Source organism: Rattus norvegicus, chromosome 9 (assembly GCF_036323735.1).
Source record: "Rattus norvegicus strain BN/NHsdMcwi chromosome 9, GRCr8, whole genome shotgun sequence".
Classification (NCBI taxonomy): Eukaryota; Metazoa; Chordata; class Mammalia; order Rodentia; family Muridae; genus Rattus; species Rattus norvegicus.
The window spans coordinates 4,203,054-4,215,429 of NC_086027.1; the positions used below are offsets into that span (position 1 = coordinate 4,203,054).

The 12,376-nt window shown below is 37.0% G+C and overlaps 1 protein-coding gene across 18 annotated transcripts in view; it reads right to left on the minus strand.

Annotated features, from left to right (window-relative positions):
• The window catches only part of Tbc1d5 (TBC1 domain family, member 5), a 516,940-nt gene that overhangs the window by 463,022 nt on the left and 41,542 nt on the right, over nt 1-12,376 (minus strand). For 13 of the 18 annotated variants that reach the window (XR_010054624.1, XR_005488952.2, XM_063267576.1 and 10 more), the window contains one exon: nt 11,202-11,263. The gene's annotated coding sequence lies outside the window, so the exon portion shown is untranslated. Of the gene's footprint in view, nt 1-1,773; nt 1,911-11,201; nt 11,264-12,376 lie in introns of all 18 variants that reach the window. The other 5 variants (XM_063267575.1, XM_017596593.3, XM_017596594.3 and 2 more) reach the window with 2 other exon arrangements.

The window sequence follows — 12,376 nt, forward strand, 5'->3', positions numbered from 1 at the left end:
TCTATTTATTTAAGAAAACAAGGGAATCTTAGAAAGGACTGAAAGAGCTTGAAGGGGCTTGAGACTCCATATGAACAACAATGCCAACCAAGCCGAGCTTCCAGGGACTAAGCCACTACCCAATATACATGGACTGACCCTGGGCGCCAACCTCATAGGTAGCAATGAATAGCCTAGTAAGAGCACCAGTGGAAGGGGAAGTCCTTGGTCCTGCCAAGACTGAACCCCCAGTGAACGTGATTGTTGTGGGGAGGGAGGTAATGGGGGGAGGATGGGGAGGGGAACACCCACAGAGAAAGGGAGGGTGAGGGGTTAGGGGGATGTTGGCCCAGAAACCGGGAAAGGGAATAACAATTGAAATGTAAATAAGAAATACCCAAGTTAATAAAGAAAAAGAAAAAGAAGAAGAAGAGGAAGAGGAAGAGGAGGAGGAGGAGGAGGAGGAGGAGGAGAAGGAGGAGGAAGAGGAAGAAGAAGAAGAGGAGGAGGAAGAGGAAGAGGAAGAGGAAGAAGGAGGAGGAGGAGAAGGAGAAGAAGAAGAAGAAGAAGAAGAAGAAGAAGAAGAAGAAGAAGAAGAAGAAGAAGAAGAAGAAGAAGAAGAAGAAGAAGAAGAAGAAGACGACGACAAAGAAAACCCACAAGTAAGATTTTAGATATATTTAATAAAACACTTAAAAATCCAGCACTGTGAGGAAACTGAGCTTTCTGCAGGTATCTGAATCTGACTACCTCATTTCTTTATCTAGTTATTTCATATTTTTGAGAATTCCATATACAAGTACTATCATTTCCACGTCTCCCTGTAACCTATCCCCCAATTCCCTTTCTTCATGGAACTTGGCAAATAGCATCTATAGCTAAAAACAAGTAAGATGCTTTCCAGTAAAATTACATCTCCATACAAGAGTTCAAAATACTCTCTGTTGTTTTTCTTTAAAGAAAACAACATAACCACTGATAATTGTCACAAAAACTAGCAAAAAGTAGCAGCCATCTGATTTAAAGATTTACTGGCTTATTGTCTTAAAAGAAAAAAATCATATCCGACTTATACTGACATTTTCTATCTGAAGCGTGCTGTGCAGTATTGTGATTAATCTCATAAATATACGAGATATGCTTGAATTCTAGCAGCTCTAACTGGCATGAACTTAAAACAATGAAGTAATCACACCTATTAAACAATGTAGCTTTAAGGACATTTTAAAGTTTATACAGTGAAATAATTATAGCATCTCTTCCTAAGTCCTTGAGTCTCTCATGAGGGTTTTTGTATACACTGAGCTCAGGGCAGCTTAATAGAGGCAATGGGGGACAAAGTAAAAAAAGAAGGACGAGGAGGACGAGGAGGACGAGGAGGACGAGGAGGATGAGGAGGAGGAGGAGGAGAAAGAAGAAGAAGAACAACAACAACAACTACTACTACTACCACCACCACCTAAGATATGTAATGACAGGGAGGGTATAAAAAAAGAACTTGGTACACTCAATAAATAACTTTACTAAGTCTTCAATGAAGGACATGGAGTCAAGAAAAAGTACAATTAGCCCAATTTTAATTTTAAAAATTACTAATATGCTAATAATATCTTGAAAATTACTAATATTAAATTTGAATCAAAATATATGATGGCAGAAAAAGGAATCCTTAAAATCATTTACCTTGGTTATACAAATATTATTGCAAGGCAAAAAAAAAAAGAAAAGAAAAAACAAAACACAAACAACAAAATACTTCAATAACTTCAGAACAATATTAAGTAAATTAATTACCCTTACAGAGTACATCAATAAGGTGAGATACAGCTGGAAGCATGGAAGCTGCCTTAGTTCTCTTTCTGTTGCTGTGACAGGATGCCATGACCAGGGAACTGCAGACTTGTAGCTTCAGAGGTTGGCATCCATGAGCACTGTGATAGGAGCATGGTAATAGGGAGGCAGGCATGAGAGAGAATGGGAACAGTAGCTGAGAGCTTACATACTGCATGAAGCAGATAGAGCTAAAAGGCTAACTGGAAACGCATGACTTTTGAAACCTCAAAGCCCAGTAACACCTCTCCTCCAACAAGGCTGCACTTCCTAATCCTTCCCAAATGGTTCTACCAACTGGGGACTAAGTGTTCAAGCATATGAGCCTACAGGGCCACTTTCATTCAAATCATCAGTAGCTGACTTCATTTGGACCTTCCAATAATAATTTATCAGTAACAGCTTCAAGACATTTCTTAGTCTACTGAACCTTTCACCTTGAAGAACAAGGCATATGGTATACTTTTTGGCTGCTATTCTTTGTATAAACAGCTTACATTAAAAGAATTATTTTTTCCTTCTATCTCATTTAAATAAATACAAATTAACAAAACTGTTAAAAGAGGCAACAGGTTCTTCAATGACATCATGGGCTCTTTGGAAGGAGATGCAAATAAACATTTATTCGCTTCCAATGGAGCACTACAGATCGAAGGCCAAGACCAGCTTGGTGAAAAAATGTTTACTGGGTTTACTTACAAAAGCATGGATAATTCAAAAGCAGCTATACCACCAGGAAGTCCCCTAAAGACTAGGCAGATCAAGCACATCATACAAGACTGAGAGCTGCACCACTGAGAGCCCCACTAGGTAATACAGGAGCATCTACACTACAAAAAGAGTACCTACGACTACTTACATCTTACAAAACATGGAAAGGGGACCCTCCTAAAGATCCTCTGAAGATCTAGGAATCAAAGAACCTCCTTTGCCCTCTATACGGAAATATTAATAGGTTCCATCTGAAGGACTGCTTGACGTGATCACAGCTGCTCTGATTCAACAGCAATGGTTATGTCTAACCTAACTACATAGGAAAGAAATCATTAACATCTTAACTCAAGAGGATGACAAGTATCTTTTAAGACAATATACTGTAAAACTCAGATATTTTCCTTAAGTCTGAAAACATGCTAAGTTTTCATAAGATTAAAAAAAATGCTCTTATTACAAGCAATGACTGGAGCACAGGCTAATGTTAAGAAATCTTCATTCTTCTCTTTCTAGAACTTTGCTCTATCGACCCTGACACACAACAGCATCTACTAGATGTGTCAATATGTATAACTTATATAATACATCAAAAAAAAGTGTTGTTAATCTTAATTCACTTTCCTGCACTCTAACAATTACCTGAGACTGGATAATTTATAGTGAATGAGCATACATTTGGCTAAAAGTCTGAAGTGAAGAACAGAAGGAAAAGGTAGAAGAACTACCATTGATGAGAGAAACAAGGAAGAGTGAGAAAGGAAGAAAAAGCCAGAATTGTCTTTTAAGAATCCAATTCTCATTAAAAGGATTCACTTCTGTCATAATGTCATTAATCTCTTAATTGAGGCAAAGTCCTCATGACATGTATCTAAAACCGGGCTTTATTACTCAGTACTACTACATGGAGGATTAAGTGTTAAAATGCAGAACTTTGAAGCACACATTTAAATCATAGCACTGGTTCAAAATCAAACTCTCTTGACTCTTCTGCAATTAAGCCTCAACATGAAAACATTAATAGCCCTAGGAAAATATCATTAACATTTTATTCAAATATATCTCACTATATATTCTAATCTATCACATACTAACACAAATAGAATTAAAATAAGAAATAATGAACCTTTATAACTAAAGATACTTATGCTATCCCTTATCTATCTCATTTTTCTATTTTGTTTATGTTCTTCCTCATTTAAGAAACACTATTATTTTATACAGACATTAATAAAAATAATGCAATTCCTGTTCTTCCTAAAAAATCAATAAAATTAAAATATGGTATAAAAGGTACCCCAGTAAAATATGTTGAAAGTATGAGGAGTTACTGCTAGTCATCCTCACAGAAACAGTCATATCTTCTCACGCAGTGTCAGCTTTGTCCCTGAGACAAGCCAGCCAAGATCAGAGTGTAAATACTTGGCATATTGGTTACCAGGGCTGCCTTCAACTCCGGTGCTGTCATCACTGGCCTCCCTTCCACTATCTGCACATTCCACTATAACTGCACCCATAAAAAGCTGCACCGGAGAGTCAAGGCTGGGAACAGGAAACCTATCATAAACAAGAAGGCTATGTCCACTTTGAAGAGCAAGATCCCACTAATATCAAAACTGCCAAGTATACTGGCATCAAGAAGGTGGTAAAGGAGACATCAGAGAGCACCCTTCAGGGCATCCTGGGTTATTCTAAGGGCTAGGCTGTCTCCTCTGACTTTCACAGCAGCAATATCCCTCTTCTGCTTTTGATGCTGCAGCTTGTATTGCTATCACTGACCATTTGCCAAGTTCGTTCCCTGCTACGACAACAAATCTGTTTACAGAGACAGACGGTGACCCTCAAGGTCCACATGGCCTTCAGTGGGTAAGAAGCTCTTGCTCACCCACCCCAGCAAGAACACAGGAGGATGAGAGAAACCTTCAGTGCTGACAAGTTCTTGCTAGCCCTTAACCCCTAAACACAGCCTTTTACTTCACTGTTGCTATACCAGACCCTCAGAAAAAGGAGGGACACTTAGCAATCCCTGCTCTCTCTGAAATACCAACAACGAAGTTTACTGTACCTAACCAGAAAGAAACAGGAAAAAAGATTGCAGAAAACCCAGGGGGAAAAAAACTTTTCAAGAGCTGTACTTTGCAAGATGGGTGGAAGGAAAAAAATGTGATATAACAATGGTAGCTCTGGCCAGCCCGGGGGTGGGGTGGGGCTCCCAAAACCCCATCAAAATGATAGCTAATGATTTATTTCACAAAAAGAAAAAAGTGGAAGCAGCCAGGAAGGTAGGAAAGGAAAGAAGAAGGAAAGAAAGAAGAAAGGACAGATGGATGGAGGGAGGAAGGGTGAATGGGAGGGAAGGAAAGAAGGAAAGAAAGAAGGAAGGAAGGAAGGTGGGAGGGAGGGAGGGAAAGAAGGAAAGAAGGAAAGAAAAGGGTACTGCACTAATAAGATGTTTACAAAGGGGAGAGGGAAACAGTTCAGCAATGTGCATGCCACACAAGAATGAGGACTGTGTGGGCAGGCTTTATGTAAACTTGAGACAAACTAGAGTCATTTGGGAGGAGGGAACCTCAACTGAGAAACTGTGATCAAGCCGGTGAGGCATGTTCTAGACTGATGATTGATGTGGGTGAGCCCAGCTAATCCAAGCTACCCCAAGCATCACCCTGGTCCTGGATGCTAGAGGAAGGCAGACTGAGCAAAGCATGGGAAGCAAGCCAGTACTCAGCACCCTTCCTTGGCCCCTGCATCAGCTCTAGGTTCCTGCCCTGTGTGAGTTCCTGCCTTGACTTTCTTCACTGATAGAGTATGATGTGGAAGTATAAATTGATGTCATTAATACTCCAGCTTCTGTGTGGACAATTTAAAGTGGGACATAGGATCTAGTAAATTATACAACATATCCATAAGCATGCCATACTAATGAAATTTAACTTACATAATTTGGTTCCTATCTGGTTTTGTTTCTACAGTGTTTAGTTTTGTTGTTTCCAAGCACAACATAAATACTAATAAATAATCCTAAAAGTTAGATTTGGGAGTCATCATTTTTTATTATTAAAGGCTTTTACACATCAATAAGTGCCCTAAGAAATCCCAGAACACAACACGTCCCCTTTTTTAATTTTACAAAGTATAAGTTTAATAAAGTTTTGTTTAAGAAGTCCAGAATTCACATAAACAGTAACACCAAATTTGCAGATACATAGGGAAAATCTAGTTCCAACCCAAGAAAAACTTAGTTGTCCTAAAGCATCAGTGCAGAAGGCCTTGTATCCCAGCACTAGAGAGGCAGAAGCAGAGAGCCTGAATTCAAGGCCAGCCTGGTCTACACAGTGACTTTCAGGACAGCCAGGGCTACACAGTGCTGACTTCAAACAAAACAAAATATCAGTGCAGAAACACAAATTACTTCATAGCATATTATCCACAAAATGGATGGAATATTAAGGAAATCTTTCATTCAACAAGTTCTCTGGCCATATATTTTATTTACATGTCATAAGTATAAAGGATCCAAGATATAAGCCATATTATCATAATTAGAAAGACACAATTACTTCATGCAATGTTCAATTAGGTGACAAAACTCAAGGACAGTACACTAGCCCCTCTTTCACTTGATCCTAGATTTAAATAAACCTTCCTAAAGAAATGCATGTGATATCATATGCACGAATGAAGAAGCTTTGCTAAACAACTGTTCTGTTTTTAAACTACAAGCATACCTCTACAGTTACCTAATTAAAGATACCAAGTCGTCTGTAATCGAAACACAACCTAGAAAATAAGCTTTTAAATTCTAACTGGAGCTTAATAATGTAAGTTGCCTCAAGAAAAAAAGAAAAAAAGACTATACCTGGGGTTGGGGCGGGAGGGAAGGGGAGAAAATTTAAGCTCCACTCTCAAAGATGTCTATTTTCTAACACAACACTTTATTCAGAAAATAGTATTGAAAAATGTTTTGGCAAAACTGCCAACTTTATCAACATATGTGACACATAGCACAGCTGTTAAAGAAAAAATAATATGATCACTGGAGCATTCAGCAAAATTGAAAATTCTGAAGGTTTAAACAAATGGGATTAGCTTTCAGTACAATATAAAATACCCTATCAATGACCATACTTACTGGGTGCAAACAACACAACTTATGGCAATAGTTCATTAGAGAAAAGTGTGCAACATCCACTTCACTGTGTCCAATCTGCCCGCTTGTCTTTCTGTTCCCAACAATACCCTTGTACGTACTTTCACCTTGAAAATAAATTCTAAGCACTCTGCCCTAAGTAGGATGTCTTTATCAAACCCATCCCTTCATGGCCCAGGGATCTACATGAAAGAGAAAGCAGAAATAATGTAAATCCAGAAGTGGGTAGATGATTCCAAGAACACAGAATCTTCCAGACAAGACAGTACTGATTACACATAAGAGCTCCAAGGCTTGACAACACACACAAATTCTAATGGGACAAATCTCAGTACAAAAAAATGGGAAATGGACACAAAGTCCCACCTCTAACCAAAAAGCTATTAGCTATTTGTAATTAATATGAGGTCGGAGAGGGAAAATGAGTTAACTCAATGGTGTGTCACGGGGTCTAACAACCACGCTCCAGGCCAGGTCTGTGCTGTAGAGCCGTTGGCGAATACAAACGAATTCCGTGTTCTTACATATGCTTTCCTGTTATGGTTGAGTGGGATTTGTTTTGTGCCTTGTTTCATTGTCTGGGTTGTTTTGTTTGGACAGATAGAACATGAAGTTAGGTGGGGATGAAAGATCTGAGAAAACTAAGAGGAAGGGAAAGAACATGGCCAAAGTATTTTATATGAAAAAAGTCAAAAAGTTAAAAAAGTAAATGTAAACGTGCCTATAGTAAAGTACTACATTGCTTCATATTCATAAGATTAAGCATAATTTACAAGTAAAAGAAAAGTAAATAGTTCCCAAGAGCATCCAATATAGCATCAGCCTTTCCCAAAAGACACAGCCACCAACCTGCATGGGCTGGTGTAAAACAGTGGTCTATAATACAAACTAATTTTATCTATACAGAAAAACAAATGTACAGGAATTCTAATCCAGCAACATGGCTGCTCTGATCGCATCCAAAGACTTTCTAGGTCTGTGGGCTGGAATGTACCCTTTGAACAAACCTTTAAGATAAAATTAGTTTGTAAGAGAAAGCAGCCATGCTTGAAAGTGATGAATCAGAGAAAGAACTGACAGAATGAGTCAGAGATACAATTCCCCAACTCTCAGGAGAACAGCACAGGAAAGAGAAGCTACTTGGGAACAGAACAGGCAGAGAACTGTGGTTAAAGGGAGCTGAGTCGATGGGCATCAGCACAGGGAAGGCAGCGCAGTGTAGATGAGTTACTCATGAGCTCATGCAGTTCAGTGCTGGTCAGCAAAGGTGGACGCAGCCAAAGAATAAGAAGGAACTAGAAGATTAGAACAGATCGCCAGAGTTAGTTTGAGGCCAAGCAGAGCACTTCAGTAAGAAGCTGAGAGAAGCCAGATTGAACCAGCTTGGAGAGGAGTTTGAGCTAGGATAGTTGAGTTGAACCAGCCAGCCAGAGTTGAGAAAGAACTAGAAAGGGTGAGCTTATTCAGCAGTAAGCCTTTGAAGTAACAAATAAAAGATACTCTTATAAATAAGTTTAATGATATTGCAGATCAAGTGAAAGTCCTGCTGAAAGACAATATACAACTATCAGAAGCTATAATAAAAACTGGTTTTATTTATATAGGAAAACAAGTTTGAAATCAGGCTCATAATAAAATTTAGTTTTACCTATACCAGAAAACAAGTTTAATGATATTGTATGTCAAGTTAAAGTCCTGCTTAACAGACATTAAAAGAACCCAGGAAGGTTCCACTATACGACCTTTTATCTTGACAAGTAACAATTTCAAAACTGCCCTACCATAAGGAGACAATCATAGTCATTATAGCAATGGTAATATTTCATATTACTAATCCAACTATGGAAGATTTCATGATACAACATTATCTGAATAAATATTTAAGATCCAGGAAAGAGAGCTCTCTGTTTTCAAGTAGCAAATAAAAGTTGGAGAGAAATTTTCCCATCAGCCTCATACAAACTGACACCTCTTCTTATTCTCTAAGACTTCCAAGAGTCTTTTAAATAATTGTATGAGCTTTAAAAGCCATATTGAAATAGGCACGGTGGTGTATGTCTTTGATCTCAGCACTTCAAAGGTGGAGAGAAAAGTATAAAAAGTCCCAGGCTAGCCTGGGCTAGAAAATAGGACCCTGTCTCAAATATAAGTAGATGTATTAGAAGCTAAAATGATTATCTGTCCTGTTTATAAACATGTTAAAACATCTGCATATTAAGCAGTATATTAAGGTTTGATTTCATAGTATGTGGTCATATATGTGAAACCTAAGCATCAGACATTCTTTTACAATTTTGTGTCTAGTCCTAAAAATATTGTTCCTATGAACAAATCATGTTTGAACAAACAGAGCCTTGGGAATGGCCTTGAGTTTAACTGTCAAAGAGCTGATCTTAGAACTGATTGTCTAACAAGCAATTACACAAGATCTCAAAGATACAAGTATGTGCAGTTTTGTTCAACTATACAGATGATAAAATTCCACTTGGAAAAATCCAAGTAGTTCAAGTATCCGTCTACTGCTCAAGAAAGATAAGTCTAACACACACTGAATATACTGAGCTAGCTAAACCTGTAAGAGACTAGTAAGCAAATAATCCTCTAGACTGTAAAGAAATCTCTGGTTAAATACCATCTACAGATATAAAACTGTAACTGGGTAGAAAGGCCCCTTGATCAAACTAAATGATTCTTAATCTCAGTGCCCTCCACTTACTTTCAGCTCTATGACAATGGGCAACTTTCCTTAACATCTCCAACTCAATTTCCTCATCCTCAAAATAAAAGATTACAATCAGCATAGTTACCTCATTGGGAAAGTCAAGAAATCCAAGTAAACTTTGTAAACACTGCCCAGCATATGTAATAACTGAGTAAGACTACCTGTAATAGGGTATGCTACTCTCTTTTCAAACACAAGCTCTCTCTTACTGTAAAAGCAATTCCCAGATGCCTGTGTGGGAGAAATGGTATATACAATGGTAATATCAAAGGCATGCCCACTTGTATAATTCAGTTAGTATCCATCAAGAGATGTGAATAACAGTGCACCCTCAGTACACTACCGTGACGGCTAATACGTAATTTATTCAACAACGGAGAAAGTAACTTCTTTTCTTCAAAGGACCACATAAATATAACAGAATTTTGTATCTAATAGTATATCAAGTTCTTTATCTCTAGAATACAAAAGTCACAGATATATATGATATAGATGCTTCTAATCCATGTTACATAAATCACCATAGAACATTTTTCAAGACAAGACTAAGAAGATATTATTGGAATACTTTAATTGAATATTATTATATTCAATACTTCAAAATAGGAAATTTAGGTGTATGTACATAATTGACAGTTCTGTAACAGAATTTCTCTATAGAAGTCATAGTATCTCAACTTGAGATATACAATGCAGCTACTCTCCCAAGTGTTAAAACTATAAAGCACACAGTCATTCAGTGTAAGAATTGGAAATGAAGATGGTTGTGCACATCGTACGCCTTTGTTCAACTGACTATCCAAAAGTTACTCAAAGAAAGCCCTGCTGCTTTCCACAAGCCTACATAACAGACTTTAAACAATAAAAGGATCCAAATCTAAGTTGCAATTCAATTCTGTAAACTTTCCTAACAGCATTCCAGTAGTAAAACAGACTTGCCACCAAAATCAAATAACTCCACCATTTATTCTACAACAATATGCAGACCTGCCTTTAGAGAGACATAAAACAATGTGGAGTTAGGTTTGACAAGTTCCACTTTGTTTACACTTGAACACTGTATCATTAATCAGCAAACGACTCACAATGACCACATACACAATGCCCTGACATTTTATCACATTCGAGGGACCCTGAAAGGGTAAATTTAATGCTGAACAGCAAAGCATAGCTAAAATTCTATCACTGCCATAAATTACCCACAAAGTAAAAATAAAAGAAGTCTATGACACTAGAATGAATATACTCTTTGCCTTAGAGCTAATACTTTAATTTTCAAGAACCACAAAGAAAAAGATCAAAACTAGTCAGTAACAATGCAGCGTCTAAAAGCAATAAACTCAAAATTAAGTTATAAATAATTTAAAGCATGTCATGAAGATATATTAATAATTCATCAGATAAATAATTTACTAAATAATCAAATAAATAAATAATGAAATACATAAATAAATCAGCAAATAAATAATTCTGCAAAATAACCAAAACAATAAGCCACCCAAACAAATCACAACCTATAAAACTACAATGATTTTTCTGGATTCTGATAGTTTTAAATAAGCAAATGTATACAGAATAGATCAATCCTTTTTAGAATTAGAAATATTTGTCAATGCTATTGGAAAAATCCTCATTTTAATACATAAAAACACATTTTCAATTTCTAAAAGCAACACAGAATTAGTTCTTATAAATTATTAAGATGATTATAATGTCTACCTCTATATTTTGCATATATCTTTAATGTATTTTCCTCAAAACAAATGGGACATGAAATATTCTTAAACTTCTTTTCAAAAATATACTTACAGTATGACAGTACTTGGCCTATCTGACGTTTTTCTTCTCTTCACCAAGCCATCAGAAGTTTTCTGCAGGGGGACAACAGCAAGCACAGCCTTAGTTAACATGGGCAGCATTTCATTCACATACAAGCCATATTTTATGTGTACAGAAAATAATGGAAGTAAACCACATCAGTCACAAACTATGTCAAGTTCTAGAAATTCCGCATCAGCGTTAAGCATTCTCTACTGGAGCTGACATACAAGATGTAACAATTCACATGATTTCAGATATAAAACAAAACTGAAATGACAAAGTAACTGGCTGATGTCTAAATTTAAGGAGACTTAAGTGTCCTTAAATCTTGGAAAGAGTACAATGAGATCACCTGACTGTTACAGTCAGGATTTAGTCACACTCTAATGAGCATACCACAGGGGTCAGACATAAATTAATCTTCACTGAACATTTATCTAGTTTCTCATGTGTTCCATAAAATGCAGAATTCTTGAAATAGTCCTGATTTGTCCATAAACTTTCAGGATTTTTTTAGCTTTTTGTTCTTCATTTAATTAACTCTGAAGTTATAAAATACTTTTTGAAACAATACTAAACATAAAATAGTCATAAAAATGGTTTTAATTTTTCAGCTATCAATTTTTTTCAAAAATACAAAAACATTCTGACAAACAATATACGACCTTTATCAAATGCTTCCTGAAACAGTATTTACTATTATTAAAATTACTTGAGGGACTGAAGAAACGTTCGGTGGTTAAGTGAGGAAAATGAGTGTTCCATTCTCAGCACAAAACCCAGTATGCTCACAACCACCTACACAACTCCAGCTCCAGGGCAATCAGTCCAGTGCCCTCGCACTTTGAGACACCTGCATTCAATAGGAACATACTGCCACACAGAATTAAAATTAATAATAAAAAATCTTAAAAGCACCTGTGATGGCCATTCCTGCTTGTCAACTTGACTATAATTAAATCATTTGAAGTGGGAAGACCACCTAATCTAGACCCCACCTTCTGCTGACAGCCTTATATAAAGGACCTGGAAGAAGCAAGTTTGCTGTCTTGTTCATTCCTTCTGGCAATCTACTGAAGACCAGATGAGACATCTATCTAGCCTGGTGTACTACATTCTTGGACTGTTCATTGGTAGAGAGGCGTGCGTGCGTGCATGCGTGC